The sequence below is a fragment of the Egretta garzetta genome, unplaced genomic scaffold (assembly GCF_000687185.1).
Source record: "Egretta garzetta isolate BGI_Z169 unplaced genomic scaffold, ASM68718v1 scaffold1, whole genome shotgun sequence".
Lineage (NCBI taxonomy): Eukaryota > Metazoa > Chordata > Aves > Pelecaniformes > Ardeidae > Egretta > Egretta garzetta.
Window position 1 is genome coordinate 610,251 of NW_009258542.1, and position 26,932 is coordinate 637,182.

Genomic DNA, 26,932 nt, shown 5'->3' on the forward strand with positions numbered 1-26,932 from the left:
CAGGGGTGGGGGGGGTCCGGCAGCCATGGGTCCGTGATGGGGCAGAGATGCTGACGCTGGGGTGCGATGAGCGCAAAGGGCAGAGGCGTGGGGAGCAGCTTTCAGCTCCTCAGACCCTGCATGAGGCGTCCCAGAAGCCACGTCCCTGCTAAGTCTTGCTGCAGAATTGGCAGCCACGGGACAGGCTCGTGTACAGCGTTTTGCAAAAACCCTCTTTGTAACCTCTTGATCTCCTTGCAATCCCCTCCCGCCTCCGACGAGCAGGCATGCCTTTCCCATGCTGCAGCGGATTTACACGTTATTTGTTTGACTTAAAGCATGTCTTGCTTTAGCATTCAGTTGTATGTTGTGAAGGTCAGAGCCCTGCTTTGAGCTTGGCCTAGAAGGTGAAAATCTGTAATAAAAAATCAAATGCTAGTAAGCTTCTTCACTTCCCACTGTAGGTACAGACAAGACTTGAATGATGCCAGCAGGAGTGTTGGGCGGGAGTTGAAGGAGAGCTAAATCTTATTTTTTTTTTTCCTTTTCTTTCTGTTCTCCTTCAACAAGAATAACCAGCTGTAAATACTTGGGATGTAGGCTTTGGGAATTGAAAGGATAATTTGGCACAGGAAATATCCAAAGACAATGTCTCATGCTAATCAAAAAACCTGTGATAAAAGAACAGTACAGTCTGTTACTCATAATTAGTCCTCTCTTGAACCATGAAGGCTAGCAATATCCAAAACAGCAATTTTAGCTCCGGAACAGCGAGCCGTCACAATATGCAGCACTGCAGGAGACAGAACTGCTCGCTGGCTGCCAGCTCTGTCCCCACTGCCGCATCTCCTACACGCGTATCGCACCTCTCGTTAACTTGCACCAGCCCCTCCTGTACCTCAACCAACCTGCACCATGCCTTTGCCTAGGGCAGAGGTGGGACACCATCCCAGGCAGAGGGGTGCAACAGCAACAGCCTTCTCCTCCGGGAATGGCAGGCAGCGGGGAACTCCCGAGGCAACGCAGTTCAAGGTATTTCCCTTCTAGGTTTGTAACGCTCACCCAGGAATCTAAATTTCAGTGTTACTGATAACAGCCTATTAACAGAAAGAAGAAAGCAGTGATCAAGGATCTCACAGTGGAAGGAATGGGATGTACTTTGAATTATTCTGCCCCGAACGCAATCTTCAAAACCATCGTTTTCTTCTACACTTGAAAATTACAGTCTCTGCATTTGAGTTATTGGATGAGGAAACAAGAAGCGGCATTTGAATGATGACTGAAAGAGAGATCTCTCCCCAATGTACAAATGAAAATTCATTACAAACATAGTGCAACAACAAAGAATGCAAATGTACAGACACAAGTAAATGGCAAATAAATTCAGCAGAGAGACACTGTGTATCTAGTGGAAAATGACACGGTGAGGTGTCTCTGCACACTTCAGATGAGAACCACGTTAATTCATTTCAGAGCTGGTTCGTTACTATATTTTGATAACAGTGCTACTTTGGATGGTAATGGTGGAATTTGTTCGGAAAACCTGCTCCGTCCTCACAGAAAATGCAAGCATACGGCAGTGCGGCAGTGGCAACATATGGCAAGAGAGGGTAACCTGGTTTAGAAATGCTGGGAAAGATGCAGAGCACTGGTTTGGGTTGACGGTTTAAAGCACGACTTGAGGTCACGGATCTGGAGATCCGCACCCTGCTCCATCTCACTGGAGGTGTCCTGGAGCAGGACACGGAGCCTTTCCCTCTCCCCCACTGTGTTTAGAAGGTGAGTGCTCAGCTGCCTCAGATCACATGGGGGAGAGCAAAAAGGGGAGGTGGTGTTCAGGTTTACTTTGGTCATATCTGGAAAGCATTTTAAAATCGGCATAGGTGATGTAACCTTGAAAGGTCAGCGTCAGGTCGGTTCGGATCATGCACTGCAAATGGGTGGCACCAGACGTCGCACCAGACCACAGTGAGGGGTAACCTCACGTATCGGTGCTTGCCTTGTGAACCTCTGGAGCCAGACCGCAATGCTCTGTGCTGGGAAGGTCCTTCCAGCGTGTCTCAGTGGTGTAAGGGTTGGAAACGTGATGTGGTTTTGGTTTTTTCTTTAAATCAGTACAGGAGCTGCGATTGTACCATCGCTATGTCAAAAGTTGTCAATCGGAGGTTTGAGGAGGTTGTTTTTCCTCTGCCCCTTTTAACCTTCTCTGGTTTTGCAAATTAAAATAAGTTTTCCCATCAGATTCAATTTCTACTTCAAATAAGTAGCGTTTATGCTGGGGAAAAACTCTTCAAACCACTCAGAAATTGAGCGGTAAATCAATGGCAGCTTCAGAACAAGTTAGCGATGCTGTGAAACTGAAGCAAAGTCCTGGATTGATGGGAAGGTTTCCAGAATGACATAGAAGTTGAAACCACACCTTTTCAGTTCATATCTCTGGATATTTTTCTCTGAGAAGCTGATCCTTCCCCGACTGGCTCAGAGAATCGACAAACCTCTGTGAGACGGCAGCCATACATCCTACACCAAGACTGCCCAATTCGGTAGCTGTTTAAGCACACTCCAGATTTTCCAGCACGAGATCAAATCCCACTGATGGCTCATCTCCATGCCTGAAATGAAACATCTGCTTACCTTCCTGGCTTTAGACAGGACTAACCCCCTCCTTTTGCTTGTTGATGAGCAATATGGTTATGTAGAAAGAGAACAGGCATAAACCAGCTTTTAGGTGCTCTGAGGCCCAGCTTCCAGCCCCAAGAAAAATAAATATTTGGGGCTGAAGATACACAAGGAGACACACCGCTGGTAATCAGGAGGAAATGAAGCGTTAGGAAGGAACCAGCTGTTCGGCGAGCAGAGCTGTGCCGTCCGTGAGGAGCGAGGCTGCACCCGAGGCAGCAGAAGCTTTTCCGTTCTTCCTTTTCTTTTTTTGGCTCTACCTTGCAGCACTTCTAGGCAAATGAGAGGGGAGAAATGACAAAGGGATTTGAGTCTCAGTTCTGATGGCTGAAGTATTAAATGTAGGTTTCTCAGTGGAGAAAGCACTTCCATCTATCTGAAGTATTTTTAGGGTAAAAGGACCAGCGAGCAAAGATTAACCGTTCTGGAGTACTAACACCGCATGAAAAGGCATCATTATATTTGGCAAGTGCTGCTTTCTGTCATCAGCAACCTGCTATTTGACTTTAGTTATGTATTTTTGTCAAATGAGGGGTACATTTCCATGTGATACATTTTTAAAGTGCTAACCCGAGGAATAGGATATATTTCAGGGGACACCGGGGCTATTACACATTTTGCCTGTCTCTTTAATATGTGCATATGCAAACTTTTTCATATTGAAGCTTCTTTGGGGTGGCTGGCACCCTGTATTTGTAGGTCAGGCAGCAACAGAAACACGGTTTCTTTTAAGTACCTGGCTTAGGAGCAGGATATGGAAATGATCCAATTAATTATCTACAATTTCTTGAAAGCGCGTTAGAATGAGATCACCATGTTTGTGCAAAGCAAATCATGGAAAAATGACCACGCTTGATTTTGTTGAATAGTCTCAGTGCTGTCACATCCTGACTGTCCTGTACCTGGCGGTTCATGGTCAGGCTTCTCCTGTTCCTAGTCCCTTCACTCAATTAATCCTTCTTCCTTACCCTAGCCCTGAAATGTCATCTTCTGCACTGGCTCAACATGTCTGGTTTGTGATTAATCTGCCTCGTGCCTGAGCTCTGAGCCCATTTAAAAAGCCTCAGCAACCTGGGACTTCCTTTGAGGTTTTCCATTCCCTTTTCTTATTTACTGTAGAAAATTGCTGATGGAAGAAAAAAAGAAGTTCCCCTTCTGCTCATGGAAAATACATCAGAAACTGAATGCAGCTTCAAGGAATAGCTGCGGTCCCTCTGGCTAAAACAGGAAGGCAGAAACAAAAAGGGGAAGATGAGAGTGAAAACATCTGGATTTTGGTCCCAAGATATCCATGTAATAGACTGAAGTATTGAAATACCTAACCCACTGTGCTCTTATTCACCCCGATGCATGTGGGCCCTTGCTGAAAAAGAGGGACAGAGAAAGGGGAGAGAGGATAAGCAGGTTTTATGTAGAATATTAACTAACGTCAGATTATCATCCAGAAACCTGTTTCATAGAATCATAGAATGGTTTGGGAAAGGAACCTTGAAGATCATCTAGTTCCAACCCCCCCTTCCATGGTCAGGGACACTTTCCACTAGACCAGGCTGTGTTTCCTACAGTATATTCTTTCCTCCCTCCCTGACTTGGGTTATTCTGAAACACTCCGGTACCTCATTACAAAGCTCCAGCATCTTCACGATGAAATAGGGTTCAGCAAGTCCAGGTTTCTTCTGGAGTCAGGGGATGGTGGAGCAAATTTCCTCTTGGCTCAGCCTGTCTCTGTGATCTTGGCAAGCCCCTTCATGTGGCTCTGTTCTTCATCCACGAGAGGCTGGTACCACCTCGCTCCCTTCTGCCGTGGGTGCAAAAGCACTCAGGAGGTGCAGGTGCTCATATGGGATACAGTGCGATGATACTATAAAAAAGTTTTTTGCACTGAAATACTTGGAGGTGACTTAAAAAGCAAATACATAATATTTTTACAGTCAGATGCGTTTTTTCACTGTATCACAGCAGTATCTTACGGCGTGAGTAACAGTTATAAAAGCACTTTGAGCTTCTTTGACCGTAAATGTTTTGTGGCTATTCTCTATTTCTTCCCCTCGTATTTTAAACTCCTGAGCTGGGTCATTGTTATTTATTAGCATCTGAACTCCAGCACGGTGCGCAGCACTGTGCCAGGTAAGAGGGACAAGGTGCGGGGAGCACGGGTCCAGCAGCCCCCCAGGGCAGGACGCTGCTCCGGGGAGCTCAGGCAGTCCCAGCTGATCGCACATTCTGCGGCAGCACCCAGTTTGGACATGCTGTGTGAAGGACGGCTTCAGGATCAGGTGAAATATAGTAGCTTGCTTTCAACCACTGCAAATTTTCAGGTTGGCAGAACTGAATGGATTGCCCTTTACCCAAAAATGTAATTTCTCTATCATGGAAGAGCAGCATTTGTAAAGAGCTTTGACCAGGGGAGCCTCTGCATGCAGTCTCTGACCAGTAACAAAGCAGTGTCTTGTGGGCTACGAAGGCAGCAATAAATTCTGTATCGGCACTGAACAAAATTTAATATCTGATGCATTTTCCTCTAGGTAGGAGGGTACTTACTGCCAGGTAATATACTAGCAATTCTGAATAATTCAAGTAGCCACAGGCACTTCTAGACACAGGCATATGTACTTCAGACCTGCATCCCTTCCCAAGATCCCCTTCTTCAGTTCTGGTACCCACTGAACCCTTCTCCTCTTTGGGAGGATGTGGTGCACATCTGTTAAATTATGAAGCTTTACCTCCTTCAGCCTGTGATTAGATCGCCTTTGCTTTTACCCCAGAGTGCCAATTAAATAAGAATCCCATGCAATCCTACAAAAGAGCATGAAAGCAAACACGGGATACTTGTCACGAACTGCTCCCTTTGCATGTCACCATGCACGCCGGGCATGACTGCTCCTGCTAGTTGAAAGTAATTGAAACAGGTGCTGTATTAATATTTATAAGTCCTTACTTAAACACTATTTGATCTGCTCATGAGAAATGCTGCACGTGGAGCACTTTCTGTGACCTGGCTCTCAAGTGCCCTCCGTTCTCCTGTGCTTCTCGCGCACATTATGCACATTGCCGATGGAATTTCAGATTATTCATAACTTGCTTTTAATATCTCAATGTCTGTAGAGAGAAGCCAACGTTCCTTTTCTCCCCAGGTCTGGCCAGGGAGCACTGCTCTCTAAAAAGGAGCCTCTGTTCAAACAAGCTTAAAAATAACAAACAAGCAGGTCTAAAAACTCTGGCAGGCAGCTCGGTGGGTGCCCAGCATCCAGTGCAGGCTCGAGTCTGTGGGACTCGGTGCTCCTGGCTGTGCCGGTGTCCGGAGGGAGGAAATGGCTTTCCCCCATGTATTTATTCTGTTCCTGGGTTTTCTATGAGCGACATCAGTGGGGAGCATCTCTGGCTGAAAATGGCCGGGGACAAAACCCCCACCGGAGTCTCAGCTTTTGCATGGCCAGCAGGTCCCCACTCCATCTTGATATTCTGCTGGCGTAGCAGCCTGTAAGCACTCGCCAGTTCTTTTCAGCATGTCATTACTGGGCTATTAGCCGCCTGTGAACTGTGTAATTGAGACAGAGCAGATTATGTGTATGCACGAGATGTTGCCTTGTGTCCTCGCCTTTCCCTGGACCTGCTAGCACGTGTCCCCTGGCAGTGGCCATGGCCACCTCATCCCACGGCACTGCTTGTTCATCAGCACTGGAGTCACGCGGTATTATTTCTGCTGGGTTGAATGGGTATAAAGACAGGAGAATAATGAAGGGCAAATATTGTAATGACTTTTCACATGAATTCATACCAAATTTTGTGAGGAATGATGGATAACTTTGTGAATAGGTTGCAATAAACCAGATACTCATTTAGTAGGAAACAGTAGCACCAGGTGAGCCTTAATTCCACAACTCTTTTTCACTGAAATGTCAATGATCCAAGTATTTTTATTGCTTTTTTTCCATTGACAAACTCAGAAGCCAAAAGGACCCACTGTGAAGTCTCAGCTGACCTCTCAAGAGCATGGGGACAAAATCCTTCCCAATCAAACCTGCTGTGTATGGAATGATGTGCTGCACAACTACAGGGTCTGATCGGAGGTGATCTGCTGTCCTGGAGCACCAGGTGACACTATGAAATGTAAACACGTTGTTTTTTCATTAACAGTTTCATTAAATAAATAGAATAAGAATGTGAAGCCTGGGGACAGATGGACAGGAATATTAAGAAGCATCCACTGCAGAGGCTCAAAGAGTAGCACAGATGTATGACAGTGTCTTGTCTTGGATATATTGAGACCTTTTCCAATTTCTAATTTTGTGACAGTAGGATTCAAGTGTCTAAATACAGGTATGGCTGCAGCTTAGTACCGGCAACGATGCCTTCCGATCAGCCATGTACCAGAAAATAGAGGAAAAATAATAGTGCCTGCAGAGCAGTGGTTTCCAAATGGTTGCTTAGGCATTTAAATAATTAGGTCTAGGAATTACAGTAGGGATGACATAGAATCATAGAATCGTTTAGGTTGGAAAAGCCCTTTAAGATCATCAAGCCCAACCGTTCCCCTAACCCTGCCATCCCACCACTAAACCCTGGCCCTAAGCACCTCGTCTGCCCGGCTTTTAAATCCCCCCAGGGCTGGGGACTCAACCACTTCCCTGGGCAGCCCCTTCCAGTGCTTGACAGCCCTTTCATTGAAAAAATGTTTTCCTAATGTCTAACCTAAACCTGCCCTGGCACAACTTGAGACCATTTCCCCTTTGTCCTATTGCCCGTTACCAGGGAGAAGAGACGGACATGCCAAGGTGCCGAGGAAGAGCCGGTCAAAACATTTTTTTATGAAAACAGGAAAAATCTGTTTCAGTAGAAATATTTTTTCCCCCTAGATATTTTAAATAATTTTCTTTGAAACATTAGCAATAAAATTAAAAATTCTCATGGAGGAACTTGGAGTGTTTCGTCTGATGATCAGGTAGGCAATAAACATTTATTTGTTTTGGTGACTTACTCAGTTTCTGGTCCCTTGTTCCATTCTTGTCACTTAGTGGTGACTCAGTAAAGGCTCCTGGGAGCCTGCTCCAGGTGCCATGCGGCAGAACCTCCACGTGAGCCTCTGCCCGCAGCAGCCGTCTCTCGGTGGTACAGCTCCTGGCAGGAGGAGGCTGCCCGGCTCCTCCTCACCGCTGCAGGGCATCTTTATTGTGCTGACCAGCCCAGCAAGCCCCTGCTGCCCACGAAGAGTGAGGCCTCCCACAGCAGCCTGCTGCTTAGAGACTGCACTCAAACCAGTAGAAAGGAGAAACTGGTGCTGATGGTGAGAATGCACCGGTTATGCTTCCTGGGCAAGGCACCATTTGGACAAAGGGAAACATCTTCATGGAGAAGTGAATGCAAGTGAATAAAGGCATTAACTTAGCTAAACTGGCACTAAATCCTATTTTGAGTCTCCTAAATGAAGGTAAATTGAACCGAGGTCCCTTTGATTCTGAAACCATTTTAGAGATTTAAGGGTTCAGCCAATTGTTTTGCCTGATTGATAATGCATCATTCATTGTAAATTTAAACTCCACAGAGTTCAGGTATTTTTTTTGGTGTGACATTTTGGTTTAGTTCTTTGTATGTAGGGAATCATCACATGGATGTAGGGAGGTAGAGAGCCAGAGGGAAATCAACCTGCTAGAGGATTTGCAGCAGACCTGGCGTCAAAAGCCTTTTCCAACCCTTATTGGTTCAATATGTTTTTATTGCTCTGAATTATGGAGAATACTGAAGGGGATCAGCAGCTCGAGGGATTTCATATACGCTGTTGGTGGTGCCTGCTGAGAGTGAGGTGGGTCAGGACCATCCTGCACATGGGCCATAGCAGGGAGGGATGAGGATGGCTGGGGGACACCCTGCCATGCTGCATCCACAGCTTGCTCGGCTGTAGGCACGACTGAACCTACTGCCAGGAAGGGAGATGTTGCTGCCGAGCCACCCCTGCTTAGCAACAGGCAAAGGCTCATGCTGTCAAAGAGCTCACTTTATTATGCTCAGATCCATCATGTTTGGAAATACTTGTTCTCTGTCCACCTTTTTTTTTTTTTTCTTTTTTTTTTTTAAATCTTGGAGTGTTATTCACCTATCATGGAGGAGCATTGTGCTTAAGGGAGCGTGGACTGGATCTGCACTTGGCTTGCTCTTCCAGGCTTTTGCCTTGTTCTTGTCCACCTGGTACCGCACGCTGTTACAGCCTCAGATCAAACACACCAGAACAGTCTTTGGGAAGCAAGTGCACTCTTCTTTTCTCCCACGGATGCCTACTGGCAGCTATAGTAAGAAAGTTTTCTCCCTACATAAACCCAAAGTAGAGGTGAGGAGATTTGTTCTGCCAGTGAGGTGATGAACTGCGAGAAACCGAGCTCCATCTGCCAGACCTGGCTAAGCAGATCTCCACAAGCTTTCACATCTGAAGCGGAGACCAGCAGCATTGCTGCACTGTGTGGGCAGGAATGAGCCAGGGAGACATTTCCCAGCATGGGGAGAACAATTCTCTTCCTTTCTCAGGCGGTTTTTTAAGTATTAGCAACCATGGTAACTGGAATAGAAATGTAACCAGTGCGCCGTGCATTTGCTTGACACAATTATCTTTGCAGAACAGTCATGTTAAAAATAAACACGACTTGCACCAGATTCCTCAGCCACCTTGCTCTGTGCCACACAGAAGACCCCGCTGAAAGTTTGGTGCAGTTTGGAGGAGTGCATTGCACTCCGAGGCCTGTGCAATTGGTTGATGTTGACGGCATCTGTGCCCATCGCCATCATTTCTCCTTGAGCTGCATCTGGGGAAGAAGAGGAAGACCTTGGCAGGGCCCCCTTGTCCGCTAGCATGGAGACTGTGCAAAAGAGGGAGAGGGCTCCGGGGCAGATATGCCTTTCCCCAGTTTGGAGACATCAGCATCCACGGGGTGATGGGGACAGCAGAAGCCTTCACATGCCTGGGGGGAGGTAAGGACCTCTGTCTGTGCATGGTGGGTGTCTGCCTTTAGGACTGTTTTGTGGCAGCACAAGCTTGGTTGAAGTCAAACCCAACGTAAGTGGGCATGGTTTCATCCATTTTAGCACTGCAGCTTTAGCTCTACAGTCCAGCACATGCGCAGGCTATCTTGCTTGTAAGCGCTGTGTGGATTGAAGTACACCATGATCTTCCTTTTAATGTTTATTTCTGGTTTTATGTCATTCTTATGTTATTTAGAGAAATGCTTAATATTCACTGAATTTATTGGTACACCAATGCATTTGCCTACTGAGCACAACTATTTTTCCACTCAAGATAGCTTTTGAAGAAGGTGGGTAGTGTTTTAGCACGACTTACTGTATTTAATATGGCATATGTATTGCCATGCTAAAACATCTGGAATCAATGTTTGCTCTTATAACTGTTGGCCTTGATCAGTAATAATTCAAATTTGATTGATAACAGCGCACCACCCATTGACAGTAGAGCAAACCTTGGATAGCAAGGGTGTTGCTTTGGAAATCTTAGGTAAGCTCAGTTGAAGGTACACAGATTGTATGCTGTGCCTTGAAATAATTGCTAGAAATAAGTTCGGGACGAAAAAAGGGTTCGGATACTTAATTTTGTCAATGAACATACCATGATTTAAAACTCAGATTAGTTTGGATTTGACATCTTTGTTTCACACCAGTATATACAAGAGATGGCAGAATGTGAGGAAAATAATTATCGAATTGGTCTTGTTTGAAATCCATCATGTGTCATTAGTTTGTGCATTTCAACTGCATTCACGCTCAGTGTTGGGCATGCAATATAAGCCCAACGTGTTTTTCTCATTTGTAGTGTGAAGAATTCCTCCTCCATCTTCAACAGATGAGTAGGGTTGAGAAGAGCCACGTCAGGTACTCCTCTGGTTATGTTTGCGAGTGGATTGCCCAGCATGTTGGACTACTGTGCCTCGTCAGGGATGGGTCACTGATAAATTCACAGTGGCAAATATTTCAGAACACAAAATAACACAACTCAAATCGCTACTGAGGTGCTGTGGTCTCATTTCTAAACCCACAGCAGAAGTTCCCTGTGTTTGCACCAAAGTGGGTGAGGGCATCCCAACTACCTGCAGAGGGATAGAGGGATGAGTACCTCGTGCATCGTATCACTCCTTACCAGAGTAGCAATTAAATCATCAGGCAAAGGCATGTGGAAGGAGGGAAGAAAGTTTGAGTATAGGAAGTATAAAATTTATCATTTTTCTCCCCTGTCCTTTTTAGTAAATGCTGTGGAAATCAAGGGGAAGGCATAGATTGCAAGCTCTTAACCACTAAAGATTTTTGCAAGAGTCATTTCCGCAAATGTCTTACATTCCATATATAGATCTGGAGTCTATGCTTTTAATGGACTGACAAATGTACAATAACCCCAGATGACTGTTACTTCATTGCTTGGCTATACAGATAAGAGGAATGCTTTCTTTTGATTGAGATCTTAAATCAATTGTTCCTTTACCCAGTGTCTAGTGGTTATTATCCAAGGAGAAGATAAAGTTCAGATGGTAAATTGTTAATATTGTAAGAAAAATGTCTGTTGTGTCCTCCTTAAAGTTTCCTGTCTAGATGAAATGCATTCTCCTATAATATTTAAGGTTGAGTGTAATCCCTCAGAGTACATAGTTGATCAGTGGCCGTATTTGCTTGCTCTGTCAGTGCACCGACAGGTTCTACAGTGTAGTTCTGTAAAATCTGCCTGCAGCCTGCACTCGGCAGCGGCAGGGAGCAGAGCTTCCCTCCCCACGGCTCCCCTGGCCGCTCTGGTGCTCCTGCTGGGCGAGGGGTGAGATGCTGGAAAGCTGGGCAAGACCCTGTCCAGCTTTTTGGGGAAGGAGCGAGCCGTGCCGCAGCAGATCCCCATTCCCTGCGTCAAAATATCAGGGACCGTGCTGCTGCCAGCACAGAGCTGGAAAAAAGCCCCAGTGGGTATTTGCTTCATGCTTGCCTATCCCTGCTATTTCCCATCAGTGACACATGGAGTTGGAGGACAGCAGGAGCTGTGGGTCAGCTTTCAGGCAGGAAGGCTGTGGGGTGGAGCAGCGGGGTGTCCTGCCAAGGCCATGCCCACCGGGGACTTGTGGCAGGAGAGAGCGTCCTGAGCTGTGCCACATCATGAGTAAATGCCAACGTTTGGCAGCACAGAGTGTACACCAGGGAGAGGAACAGACATAGGGTAATCCTGTGCCTTCATTCACGTGTGTTTCTCACAGCTCCTCCTCCGCTGTTACACGCTTTGCAGTCTGGTACCGTCTGCGATGGCTGCTGACCACCCAACCGTTTGGTCTTGAGCCACCAGCACTTTGGAAGTGGAGTCCTTAAAACGCTTTCTGAGATATTCATGGGATTTTCATTGCCTTTTCAAATTCTGTGACTACACTAAAAAATGAAAACCATTTCAATGTTCTTCCTTTATATATTTATATCTATGTTGCCAAAGATACCAAATTTCCTCTCAAGCACTCAAAATACATACTCTCACGTTTGTTTCCTAAATGAGCAACAACTGTAACTCTTCATCTACTCATCTCTGCTTTAGTTTGGGTCACAATACTGCATACCAATTTGCTATTGAATTTTCACCTTGTGTCATTGAGAGAAATAGTTCTGTTATTTTCTAATAGTGACTCATGTTGCACCTTATGAACTCTGACTGGTCTCAGGGTCATTCTCATTGACAAATTGTTGTAGGCTGCTCAAGTAATTATTCGTCCTTGGGAAGATGTATACCCTTTATTGAAGGTATCCTAAGAATAAAACAATCTCACTATTAAAATGTCTGCTCTATCAGTAGAAGATTAAATACTTATCCTTTTCATCCTATACTTATCATTATTCATTCTAGTGCTCGAGAAGCAGAGATCTAGCAAAAAATACTAAAATCTATTCCATGATAGGCCAAGCTGTTTGAGAAGGGATGTAATTAATATGAATGTATATCACTAATTCTAATACATTTCTATTTTCATTTCATTTTTGTGTTTTAGATCTGACAGTGATCACCAAGGAAACTAAAACACGCTGGTGGCTCTCCACATCTCCAGCAAAGCTGCGTTAGATGCTGCTGGTTAGGGGCAGTGTGCTTCACTTGGGTCAAGGGCAAGAAGCATCCAGTGGTCCCAGGTAACGGCTCTCCTACTTGTCTCTCTCTTGGGTTTAAAGCCATCTCAAGCCCCTTCTGTGATCTCTGACAACAGTTTTTGAAAGGTGGCCTCTACCACAACTAACCTGGGACTGCAGGAGCCAGAGCAAAGTCCCCAATGTCTTTTCCTGGCCAACAGACAGGCACAGGCACAGACAGTATCTAGCAAATGGGACTCTGCTCCGGCTGGTATCTTTGGGTGCTGCCAGAGCAAATGTGCCCAGAAGCTGATAGCTAAACTCTGTTGATTTATTTGTGCTCCTACATGCTAAGTCTGAGCCCACACAGGTATAGCTGTGTGTCCTCTGTTTTGGTAAATAGCTAGAGTAAGGGGGACATCCTGAATCTGAAATGTGTCCGCTAAGATAAGAGCTCGGTGAATTAAAGCAAATCCTAGTTCCATCAAAATCAATAGGAAAACTGAAGGAAAGCTCACAAACCAGGATTTGACCCCAGATTTGGTAAGGAAGCAATAGAGAGTGAAGAAACTCTGCCTTAGCAGACCCTGGCTACTACAGCCACGGAGCCCAGCTCCATAGCAAACTCAGACCCATGCGTAGGGGGCTGGATCCTTCCCCTTAGGAGCTCCTCTTGGTTCAGATTCAAGGACCTGACATAAAAGAGAAACCCATTTTCCACATTGCCTTCTCAAAACCATTTTATTTCCCATCTCCTTAACCCAGAATTTGTGGCAGTGTCAGCTGCTGCTGTTGTGACAGATGCTGAAAGAGGCTGGCAATATATTTGGTGCTAAACCCAGTACTTCTTTGTTGACAAACTGTTAAAAAAGAGATTTACTGTTATGGGTCTGTTTCTCCTCAGGGTCATTTTCTAGAGGGAATAACTTTGGCTCTGTCAGCTGAGGACGTGTTGGGGCACAGCACCAGAGGACATGCAGGCATCAGGGCCCTCAGGGAAGGACAGTGTCCTGCGTGCTCATACAAGTAATTCAAAGTAGCGGCTTGTCCAGATATGAATATCTATTCACACCAAGTCCCCTTTCGGCTTTCCTGCACTAATGAGATTCTTCTTGAGGAGGGAACTCCGACTGGCACAGGCAGGAGCATAGTCCAGCTTCTCCACCTCCTTCATCCCAGCGGGTTTGGGCAGCTAGAAATGCCTTCTCCACCAGCCCTCGTGGCTGGCGGCACTCTAGAGAGGTGTGAACAGGACGGGCCATGGGGTTTGTTGAGGGCTGTTTGTTTCCATGGGGTTGGTATGCAGCCCGTGGGCTGGAGGAGTGATGTGGAGGATGCCCTGCTGCTCCACATGCAGAGGGGAATGGCATGGGCCGACGCCGCAAGCTCCCTCTCCTGACAGCTCTGGTCCTCCTTAGGGCAAGTGCTCTGGTCTGGGAGGGGTCAAACGCAATGCTTCAGAAGTTCAAAGGATATTGAGCGTATCCAGGCGCTTAAACTTTTTTCTGCATTGGTGTTGTCACGAGTGGTTTCATTAACTTCCCTCCAGCTGAAAGACAGCAGCACAGCCCCACTATGGGACTCATTTTTCCCACACAGCTTTGCTAATGACTTTGTCCCCCAGTCTGTGTTTGCTTGAGGTCTCCTCATTTGTCTTCCACAGAAGCAAAGGGTGACTCTTCCCACTGGTCTGGTTGATGTGCTCGTGATGAACTGCATGTGTTTAACGTGGGGCCAAAGTAAACTTCTGAGTTAGTGCCACTTTATGGACATGATGAATATGATGATGATGTCCTGTGCCATGCCTCCCTCCCCCAACTCTTCTTGTTTTTCTTTCTTTTTTTTTATATATATCACTTGGAGAGCTCGTGCTGCAGTTTGTGCTTTTCTTCCTTTGGAAATAGATGACAGTTGTCAATCTAGGGCATTTCACCGACGTTGAATGCAATGGCTTCTTTTCTTCAAAGACACTTTGGGGATTTTGAATGATCTTTTTGACTGTTAATAGAAATCATGAAGCTATGCGGCTCCATTAAAGGCTTTGCAAATATTCAACCACAATAAGTGTCTCCTGCCCCTACCACATCCCTGTTTTTTTTTTTATTGACAGGAATCAATAGCAGCATATATGAGGAAACAGATAAATATATATCTAGCTAACGAGAGGTAAATAGCTCTTCAGAGCAAATTGGCCTCACAAATTTCCACTTGTCTCTGCATTTTCTTATTTTTTTGATAAATATTCAGCTCTGCATTTTACCCCACTCACCTTGAATGTATCTGAAATCTCCAATCTCTCTTCAATGTGTTTTCAGCATTTTGCAATGTCAGATGTTGCTTCCAGCTGTAGGAGAAATTATCTTTTATACTTCTTTAAAGTAAAAGCAATTTAGAGCATTTACATCTGCAGACAGAGGAGCTCCTTGTGGAGTCCAACACCCAAGAGGTGCTTGGTTTTATACACTATTGGACTGTATCAAAGGCAGCATTGTAGAGTAGTTAATGATTGCCTTTTCATGTCAGTTTTTAAATTCTTGTGTAGTGTCTTTATTATTCATACCAATCTGTCTTTTAGATCATCTTCCATAGACACTCCAGATTAAATTTTCTTCATTATCATTATAGAACTAGATGAATAAGTGGCACATCTGTTCATGAAGTGGTTTATTATCTGTTCTGATGAGGTTTTGGATGAATAGCGGAATGACTTAAATATGGAGCAGAGAAATGCATACAGGTTTATGCATAATCTTAAATTCATAACCAGTAGTGCTAACTCAAGGAATCTGATTTTGTACAGAAGAGCTAATTATTAATTAATGATCTCGGCCAATTTATCACGAGGGCCAACTTAATGAAGGGACAAGACAAGACAGAAAACAAACCTGCATGTGAAATAGCACTAATGAAGACCCACGCATTGTTTAAGTGGTTCTCCTTCCATCACTGCAAAGGAAAACTCTATAAATATTTCATAAACACCATTCTAGCCATGTAAAGCCAAATTGCACCAATAAATCTATTTATCCAGAAGTTATTTCCTAATTTCTTACAGCTGCATCATTTACAAAGGACGACGCTGATCATTTGTCTATCAAAGAGACAAAAAGGCTGAATTTCCCACACCCATATGGTAGTGGTGGTTTCCATGAATGCTCCCAGATTGCAGAGCACCCACTATCCCGTTCTCCTTTAGCTGTCCCACAGGGAGACAGAGCCCTTGGAGGCAGTTTGGGATGGGCACAGCAGCCAAAGTTTTCCAGCTGCAGGTCAGGCTGCCTTTTGGAGGGGTTATTTTTCTCTTCCACACCTCAAACATTGCCTGAGGTCCCGAGGAAGATGCACCAGTCCCAGCTGGGTGCCAAGGTGGGGAGAGAGAGACGGGAATACTGGAGCCTGGAGTAAAAAAATCCTGCTCCCCTGGGGGGCGCTGAGCACTGTTCGATGCCCAGAATGTTTGATGGGGCACTTTATCGACTACCTGCAGATGAGTTAAAATGAAGCATCAGATTCCTACATGATCTTTATATGTGTATTTTGGGGATGGGAAATGTAAGTGGATTGTATGTAAAATATAAAGCCGCGCCAGACGGAAGAGTTGCATCTTGAGCTCCAAGTGACAAATCACTCGAGCTGCAGGAACTGTCATGGTATACAAGGTTGCCAGGAACAATCAATGAAATTATAGCCTTGTACTACATGGCTGTTTATCCGCTATTATGGAAATAAGGTACCATCAAAACTGTTGAAAAAACTTGAGGATTACAGTATGCACAATTTGGGGATATGACAGCAACATTTAATCATGTTATTCTGACAGGCTCTGTTTGTTTTAAAAAAAATAAAAATCACAAACTTCTACTGTTATTGCCTGCATCTAGTGGAAAGGATAACAATTAATGTTATATGTCAGCAGTTAGGGAAGAACAAATCTGCAATACTGTACAGAGTCTCAGAAAACTGAAATCCCCAGGGTAGCACAGGTAACACAACGAACACAAGGATGCTCATTACTAGTATGGCTTCTACCAAGCAACAGTGCCCATGGGATAAGTAATTCTCCCGGATTTCAGTGGAAATTTTAGGTGAAAGTGCAGCGTGGCAGCCAGCGGGCACAGTTCCACACTCCATACCGGGCCGCAGCCCCAGCGGCTGGAGCACTGCTGCATGGCGCCAGCTCCAGTCGGATTCTGGAGTTCTCATTTAATGGAGAAAAAAATGTTCGGCTAATCCCACTTGAGTGTCTTTTGCTGTCTAGAGCTACGGGGAAATATTTAACTTCCATCTGAAAATACATAAGGAAAGTTAATTTAATATATCTTTTAAAGAACAGATCATTTTTACACTCAAAACCCTCTGCTGTTAATAAGGCATTAAGAGCTTAATTTCAGGCTTGAGCGTGGATCTGGGAGAGAAGAGGCATTCTCAGCCCCCAGGCTTGGGCCTGGGGAATCTCTCAATTAAAACATGTTAGTATTTTTATTAAATAATATTAATTGAATAATGAGAATTTCAAAAACAGTGCAGAAAAAGCACTTTGCCCCAAAACTGTACTCACAGCACACTGGTGCCTACTTTTTTTGAGATGCTTTGCTTTTCTTATTTTTTTCCCAGATTTTACAAGTCAAAAGGTCTTTACTATGGCTTTCATGGAGAGGTATGATTTAAAGCTAAATTGCTGTTGCAAGAATTTTAAATATTCAAAAAAAAAAAGTTTCATACAGATTGGCTTTAGCCCATTGTTTTTGTGATCCGTCATACTGGCAGATACTGTACAGAACATTTTTGTCTTCTTCTGAAGATAGTATCAATCACCTCTGTTGCTGACAAGCCCTAAGGAGAAGAACATTTATCAGTATCTATTAGAACAGTCTAAAAAAAAAAAATCTAGAAATGGCATTTTGTAGAGAGAGTATGATCTGGTTGGAAAATAGCAGAAGCTTGATGCCTGCTTTTTCTCAGAAATTCTGTGCTGCCTCCTTATATAGTTGCTGTCATCGCAGCATCCACACACCTCACTCCTCTTATTTTAAGAGATCCTTTTTATATATTTTCACGTCAGTCCCATGGGGGAAGATTCCAAAACGGGAGAGCCAGACCCTATTCAGCTGGCATAAAACCTACCTAAAGCACTGAGCCTACAATTTCTGGTTGGCTCCTGCCCCTAAATCCCCAAAGCCAAGCATTAAGCGACGTCTGATGCAGGGATTTGAGGGGGTTGTGTCCAGCAGACTGTAATACCCACTGACACACCTCGTGCGGTAGCAAGACAGACTGTTTCTCCAAATTTGCCTTTCTCCAAGTTTGTGTTTGTCCAGGGTGCTCCTTGCCATCACCCTCGCTGCCCACCACGAGAGCAGCTCCGCTTCCCCGAGCTCTCCTGGTAGCAAAGGGGTTGGGGTGCATGGGCTGTAGGAGATGTGAAGGTCCCATGGGGCATAGCCCCATGCAGGTGGATTCTGGAGGGTCCTGGTGCTGCCTCAGGGCCCCTGCATCCCCTCCCGGAGCTGCCCAGCCACTGGGTTGGAGGTCCTGCATCTCACGGTGGTACCAGGGGATGTGGGTCTCTGCTGTGGCTTTTTTTCTCCTGCAGGGCACGGTAAAGGCCAACAACAGTTGATGGTTTCCTTCTTGCTGCTCCTTCGGGGCAGGGTGAGCGCTCAGCCCTGCAGCTCTGCACCCCATCGTGCTGGGTCCAGCTTCTGCAGCACCAACAAACCCAGCAAGAGGGGTTCCTGCCTGGCACGGGTGGATCCTTCCCTTCGAAACAAGCACAGGTATGGGCATGCTTCTTCCCAGCAGACACAGTATTTGCCCAAGAACTGTCCAGAACTTTATATGCTTAAATTTGACACCACATACATTTAGCTAGAATAGTAAAATCAGTGGGACCATTAAAGTAGATTATGCACTAATAATTATGCAAATATTCCTTCAGTGAAACTATAAAAAACTCATGAAGATTTAGCACATGGCTATTACAAGGAGAGAGATATGGGGAAAATGAGAATGAAGATCATTAACTTTAAGGAGTTAGGGGAATTTTTTTGCTATCATTTAAATACATGATTTGGGATGCCTCTGCAGGTTTAACCTGGAGGAGATGATTAGTTATAACAGCGCTAAAATACAACTGTAGGATGAAAATTTGGTCTGCCTGGAGAAATGATCGCTGGAAAACAGAGCTCACCTGTTTTATCCTTTCAGAAAGAACTTAAATACAGTATTAGGGCATTTATAAAAAGCTGAGTAACATTTGTATTCCTAGCAGGTAGATCTAAAGGGAATATCCATTTTCCTGTTTCAGGGCATAGATTAGTGGTTGAAAGGAATTACAGAGGGGGTTGACTGCTCCGCTCCTGCAGTGCCCTTGGTTTTAGCTCTGGCAGGAAGAGCAGAGGCTCCCTGCAGCTCTGTGTGCAGAGCAAAACAAGTAACTCACTGCCCCACAAGCCATGGCAGCTAGACATTTCACGACAGTTGATGTTATGAAATGATATAATATTTGACAAAGAGACCACCCAAAGGAGCAAATTCAGTTTAATTTATTGAAGCTGGGTTCAGCATCCAGGTCCTGACATAACACTTGGTACGTAATTAACTTTAAGCATACAGGATGCACTGGAGGTGTAGATACCATAGCGATGGGCAAGTCTTCAGGCTGATGGCTCTATCCTAATGGAAAAAAAAAATATCTGTTTTTTGTTACGCTCAAGTGTCAGCTTGTGTATGTTGAAGTCAGAAACCTAAAGTGCATCTTACTAACTGGTCCTGGTGTGGCACCCAGTACTGATCAGCTTCCGCCTGCCCATTTCAGGGAGCCTGCAACGCTTTCAGAAAAGGTGCCCGTGGTGATATAAGCAATGTGCTTCTCCAGGATGCTTTGGCTGGCCACCCAGGACGCTTTGGCTGGCCACCTGGGATGCTTTGGCTGGCTACCCAGCACACTTTGGCTGGCCATCCGCGATGCTTTGGCTGGCCACCCAGGACACTTTGGCTGGCCATCCGGGATGCTTTGGCTGGCTACCCAGCACACTTTGGCTGGCCATCCGCGATGCTTTGGCTGGCCACCCAGGACACTTTGGCTGGCCATCCGGGATGCTTTGGCTGGCTACCCAGCACACTTTGGCTGTCCTATCAGTCAAAGGAGATCTACAGGAGAGGTGAGGATGCTATAGATGTGGCTGAATGTATCACTAAAAGTTTAAAGCTGATGAAAAGCTGTGACTCCTCTCCACAGCAGGTCTCCGTAGCACAGGGTACGCCGCTGCAGTAACAATTACTTGGTACACCAGGGAAGAGGAGAAGGAAATGTTCTCGCTCCTGTTTTGTTTGCTGGGGAGGCATATTGTACAACCGCAATTAAACTGCCAGTTTTCCGTTCTGCATTGTTAGCTGAATTTATTTCTCATCCATAGTGCTGGAAAAATAAACACGCTTTGGAGGTAGAGATAAGTGCAAATACTGCAATGGAACGCAGGGCATAACAAGCAGCATGAAGCAGTAGCAGAGGTATGGAGGTGGAGAATGTTTTCTGTTGAGTGCAGCTTGCCCTAGACATAAAGGGAGGTGTTAGATATGACACGAAGAGGTGAGCGATTAAAAATGTACAAAATCATGAGGGGAACACCTTCAGTCTTTTGTGTTGGCTAAAGGTAGCAAAAATGCATGAAGAGGTTGGTGAAGACTGGAGTGATTTCTGTAGATGAGTAGATCAATATATTAGATTTGTGGACAGCTTAAAGAGCTAAACTGTAATGGAGTGAGAAATGTGGTAGCTGTGTGGGGGATAATTCAGGTGAGAAGAATGGTCCTAAGCAGGACACAAAGCTGGAGGGAAAGGTGGCAATGTTAGGGCAAAGGGAAAAGTATGGCTGAACGTATCCGAACTTCTGCATTTTAGGGGGTTAGGTCTTGTTGCTGCTGTAGTCAGGGACAGGTTTTCCCTTAAATAACAATTTTACCATGAAAAAAGAGAGGGCTGTTGGGTTTGTTTTGTTGGGTTTTTTTTTCCCCATTGGTTTTTGGCTTGGGTTTTGGGGGGGTTTTTGGGTTTGTTTTCTTCCTACAAGTATGGACACTAGTAGCAATTCAAGGATAACATTGCAGGGGTTGTGGGAGCTGCTGTGTGAGGTTTAATTGCCCAAAGCAATGGCCGAAGGATACCACGTCTCTCCTGCAAGAGCTGTCAGCACTCAGGAGACACCAGTGGGTCTCTGGTTATGGGAGCGAATGTTGGTCCCTGTTCTCCCAAGCAAGACATTGCCCAGCATCGGGGGCTGCTTCCCAGCTGCTCCTCTCCACTTCAGCCAGAGCACCCCGGCACTGGCTGAGCGGGGACACCGTTGGCAAAGCCACCGGGGTCCGTACGTGCCGGCACAGAGTTACCCACGCACTGAAACTTGTGCAAGTCAAGCGACTGCATCCCCACATTGAGCACTGGGAACCAGTTGCTGCTTCCTGCAGGGGCTGGGAACAGCTCGTCCCACAGCGTGGGCCATCACAGCAGGTACCGGAGCACCAGCAGCCTCCTCCCAGACCTGCCCATTCCTGGGAGCCTGGGCAAGGCACTCACGGCCGGTCGTCTGGGTTAAAAGGGTGGGCGGACACATCCAGGCTAATGCTGCTGTTAATTGAGGGATTATTAGAGACATATTTTTAATCCTTCTATTACTGTGCCTGTGGGCATTGACCTTCGCTGTCACCCATCCCAGGCTGTACGTCACAGGCCAACCGAGTCATTCAGCAGCCCGACTGCATTAAGTGTTGGCACTCGTGTTTGCCTTATTGCCATTACAAAGCTGCAGCCTTGCCTGCATCCTTTGTGCTCGTTATCGTTTTACCTAAAGCCATGCTATTTCAGCCCACGCTCTCTTCAGCTCTCACAGGTTTAGATTGGATTAATTCATTAATGCAAAAGGCTGGGGAGAGATCTGGTGGCAAAAGGAAAAATTCTGTGTCTCTCTCACGTGGCTCTGTTGCTCTTGGGTGTCCTAGCCACACGCCACAGGCTGCCTGAGCACTTTCTACGCTTAACTTCTGTCTGTCTAGCTGTACATCATACACCACCGAGAGCACACCGTAAGCAAAGTTGTGTGGTTATACACAATTCTCACAATAAGACCGAGAGCGCCTTATGGCAAAGGAAAGAAGGGGGTGAGATGTAACGGTCCTAATGAGTAATTATAAATAGATCAAGACCTGTTCTTTTGGGCTAATGATGAAAATAAAAGCTCATAGCTACATGAGTAGCACCATTTATTTTAGCACTGGTAATATCACTAAACTACATACTATTCCCAATACATTATGTTAAAATTACATGTATTAGATGTCTTTATTGGATTTAAAAAAAATAATTAGAGTAGCTTAATAACAACTTCAAGCAACACAGGCAAGATCACAGAGAAAGCAGAAATTACATTTTCAATACGTGTCTAAGAACGCCTGCACCCTTTCAGATGTTCTGGAAAGGGGCCGTGCCATAGGAGGCTGCTAATTGAACTTGGGGGTTAACGTCTGTGACTAAATAAAAAAGGAGGAAGCTGCAGATTTATCTTTGGAGGTACGGCCAAGGTCATTGCTGTTGCTGTCAACGCATGCAGCCCATTACACACTCGGAGCCCTTTATCTGTTACTGCTCATCTGTTGTTGTGGCTTATCTTCATTTTATATCAACTCATAAAGAGGGAGTAAGGGGTGGGGGGTGCAAAGTTAATAATGATGCTGGAGTCGGATGAACCGAAATCATAGAATCATAGAATTGTTTAGGTTGGAAAAGCCCTTTAAGATCATCAAGTCCAACCATTAACCTAGCACTGCCATTCCACCACTAAACCATGTCCCTAAGCACCTCATCTGCCCGGCTTTTAAAAGCCCCTAGGGATGGGGACTCGACCACCTCCCTGGGCAGCCCATTCCAGAGCCTGACAACCCTTTCGGTGAAGAAATTTTTCCTAATATCCAACCTAAACCTGCCCTGGTGCAACTTCAGACCATTTCCCCTCGTCCCATCATCTGTTACCAGGGAGAAGAGGCCGACCCCCACCCCGCTACAGCCTCCTGCCAGACAGTTGTAGAGGGCGATAAGGGCTCCCCTCAGCCTCCTCTTCTCCAGACTAAACCCCAGTTCCCTCAGCTGCTCCTCGTAAGCCTCGTGCTCCAGACCCCTCCCCAGCTTTGTGGCTCTCATCTGCACTTGTTCCAGCAATGCAACATCTTCCTTGTAGTGAGGGGCAATAACTCCAGCTCTGTGCAGAGGGATTGCAGTTCAGGTAGACCCTGTCTCTCCATCTCTCCAGCCGTCAAGGAGAGGGCAGCGGCAGAGGACAGCTCAGGGGGACGGAGGCTCCTCCCTGCCCCGCCGGAGGGGCTGGTGTTCATCTCTCTTCGTGATGGTCCTTCAGACCTGGGAGATCTCAGGCCTCTCTAGGTCACTGTTTTATTAGCACCAGTGCTCTGACCTCCAGGATCTCAGGATTACAGATGAGGTCTGGGGGGACAGAGCAAATGCAGAAATAGCCCATCACGTTATGTCCAGCAGCTCAGCAAATCCATATGCTAAAATATATTTACATTTAAATGCACTAAATAATTTTTGACAGTCCAGCAATGTCTAAAGCTCGAAGAGCTCCGCAAATACTTCCCAGGTGGTTCGAGGGGTTAATCCCAAGCAGAGTTTCTTCCCTCATCCTTTCTGCTCGCCCAGCTCTATTTCATGGATAAATGGACATTTGCAGGAATCACAGGTATTGGCTTCCCGGTACCGTCAGCAGTAAATCTAGAAATCAGGGAATGTTTTGCTTCAGTAAAGACTAAATAAAATCTGATAAAGGGTTTTAGATTTGGCAGCACAGGCACACCTGACTGGGAATTTGGTGAGATGAGATGATTTTAGTACCTGTTGGCTACTGTCAGCTGGGATCTCTGGGGCAAAATAATCCTAATAACTGCGCCTCACTTTCCCTCCCATAAAATGGGCATAACAGTAAAAGTACATCTGGAAAGATGCAAAATTCATGCCACAGAGAGGATGGTTATAGTATTAATGTTTTCAGTGATTTTTAATGAGTCTCTGATGAAACCATTTTTCTCAAGCTTTTCTTTGGGCGGCAGCTAATTTACATACAGTTAAATTGCTTCAGGTTTTGTTTGTCTTGCTGTGCTTTAAAAATCCTGAGCATTTTGGGATAATTTGTCAGCCATTAGTGATATTTTTGTCATCGCAGCCCTGCGTCATGATTCAGTGTTGCAGCAACAATCCCGCTGCATAGCAGGATGCATCCGCAGCCGGTGACGAGCGTGCGGCTCCGCGGCCTGCTAAGCTCGCTGGATGCTTTCTCATTAATTTAGATGGGTGTAGGAGCAGCTTTTTAGGGTAACATCATTGAACCCTTAGCAGTTCAGCTGCCCGTGCTCCACCACTGTGGGGAGTTTGCAGGACAGGGTTTGTAATTGAATTCTTATGTTTCAGCTGGAGAAGAAAAACTGATGTTTGTGTTTGGAGAAAGCCCTGAGCTGAATAACGCTGAGATGGAGTTACCAGGGCTCTTACTGCTGACTGTCGTGCCGCATCCTCGCCGGCAATAGGAGAGGGCCAAGGATCAAGGACGATGGTCTCCGTTGGGAAGGGTCCCTCCCAGCAGGTCCCTTCTTCCATCACCTCGCTCCAGCACTGAGCCCACTGCTATGGGCACACTGCACGTATCGAGGCTCGGCTGGCCAGCGTGCGAAGGGGGAGGAAGGACGGGGTTTGTGGTTAAAGGAGGGCAGCAGGTCTCAGGTGGTCTGCACTCCTATTTCTGCCTCCACTACCAATTCGCCACTCAGCTTTATGGGAGCCATTTGGACCAAACAAAGCTGCTCTGGGCACCCAGCACAGCACACCTGGGGCCAGAGGGGAGCTGGGATCTTGGAGAGCTTGGTGGGGATAAATGTGAACCACCTCAAGCTGTGGTGCTCCAGAGACGGTGGTGACATCCTCACCCAGTGCCCGTCGTGCTCAGCAGGGTGTTAGGTGTGCTAACTCAGTTTCAGAGGGGTGCGTGCATTGCTATTCCTTGTCTGTCCTAAGTTTTTTCAGCCTGGAGAAGAGGAGGCTGCGGGGAGACCTGATTGTGGCCTTCCAGTACTTAAAGGGGGCCTATAGGAAAGACGGGGAAAATCTTTTTAGCAGGGACAGCTGTTGGAGGACAAGGGGTGATGGATTTAAGCTAAAAAAGGGTAGATTTAGACTGGGTATTAGGAAGAAATTCTTTACAATGAGGGTGGTAAAACACTGGAATGGGTTGCCCAGAGAGGTGGTGGAGGCCCCATGCCTGGGAACATTCAAGATCAGGTTGGACGGGGCTGTGAGCAACCTGATGTGGTTAAAGGTGTCCCTGCTCCCTGCAGGGGGGTTGGGCTGGGTGACCTCTAGGGGTCCCTTCCAACCCAAACCATTCTGTGATTCTATGATTCTATTTTTAAAGAAATAAATACCAGAGTTCATGTAGGCATCAGTGCTCGTTAACTGGTTGGGTCACAGGATGTGAGGTGCCCTGTATAAGTACTTTCCTTCAGATAAAACAATACTTTTGGAAAAAAAAAATCCTATTCACTATGAATCTGCGTGGCTTTGCCTTCCAGGCACAGCGTGCAGGGGTGCTCAAAGGTTTGCCTGGTGCCCACTGGCTGGGCTGCAAAAGGGGCTGTTTCAGGTTCACTCGTGGCTCCAAACACATCATTTGCCAACAAAGACATGTGTTGGCATTATTGTTTCTATGCTGAGTGCATCTTCTCCTGCTGAGAAGAAAATGCAGGTTGGATGTGATGCTGCAAGAGTCTCCTGGAGTTGCCCTCCCGAGAGCAGTTTACAAAAGCCAGGTATCAACCAGCTCGCAGATAAACTGCCCTTTTAGCTCCTGGTTAAATGAGTTTTGTGCTTCCCTTTGGAGGACTGTGGCTTTGGTGTTTGACAACGTGGCGCAAAGAACACAGGGATTCCAAGGTTAAATCTGTGCCAAGCAATTCACGGGCACCAGTCACAAGATTAATAGTTTTGGTGTCATTCACAAAGGTCTTGCCCCTGAGACACCTCTTGGACCAAGGGGCAGCTCCTCTCCTCTCACACTGCTCTCCACAACTCTTCCACAGCCCTGTCCCTGGCTCCTCCAGCTGAGGGGCTGCTTTCATCGCCCACTTTTCATTATTTCTGTTCCTGGTTTGCTCCCCATCTCGTAATCCTCCACCCCACCTCTCCCTAAATGCATCAGCCTTTCCTCTGGCAAGCTCTGCCCCCCCAGCACAATAAGCCAGGCTGGAAGATGCCTCCGGAGGTCATCTGGTCCAGCCTCCTGCTCGCGGCAGGTGAGTTTCAGTTTCGCACCCATCTCCACGAACATCTGATCTGGCGCTTTGTCCTTCTCCTCTCAGCTGCGCAAACATTGCTCTCAGAGACCAGGTGACAGCAGGAGGGCTATTTTTTAATATACACAGTGTTCTCTCTCGGGTCGGGAGTGAACTTGATCAAAATTACACCAGGTCCTTGCTCCCCTCATTTTGAGGGACCAAACTGTAAATTCCAGGTATTTTTTTTTCTTTGTTAAAATTCTGCTATACTGAAGAAGTCTTGGCCTCTTGTCTTGTGGTTAAACAAGGAAAGGGTGGATGAAGCATGTAGCATAACACATATAGAATCGCAGAATCGTTTAGGTTGGAAAAGACCTTTAAGATCATCGAGTCCAACTGTTAACTGTTATCATGGTCCACCAAGTTTTCCTGGTTTTCCATTAACCTTTAATGGCTTATGTACACGCAGATCTGGGCGTGAAAATAAAGGGCAGAGTAGAGTGGCTAAGAAGTCAGACTTCAATGCCAGACAAGATTTGTATTCTCGGAATTGTTCTTATTTTTCAGCCCTGAATCAGTTCATCCCACCACACTTCTCTGCGAGTGGTATTCTGGTATTAATATTTAAAATGAAAGATTTGCAGAGTGTGCAAAAGGTGCTAAGCTGACCGATCAGAAACAAGCAGAGCTCAGGCAGCCACACTTCAACCCTCTTCATTTATCAATGTTTATATCAATATTTATTTACCAATAAAACAACACTACCATCGGTGAGTCTGCTTGGGGGGGACGGGGACTCCCCCTGCCAGGGGAAGGTGCCCTCAGCCCACGGCCTCGGCCATGGTGCTGCTGCAGAACGGCACCCCCGGCTTCA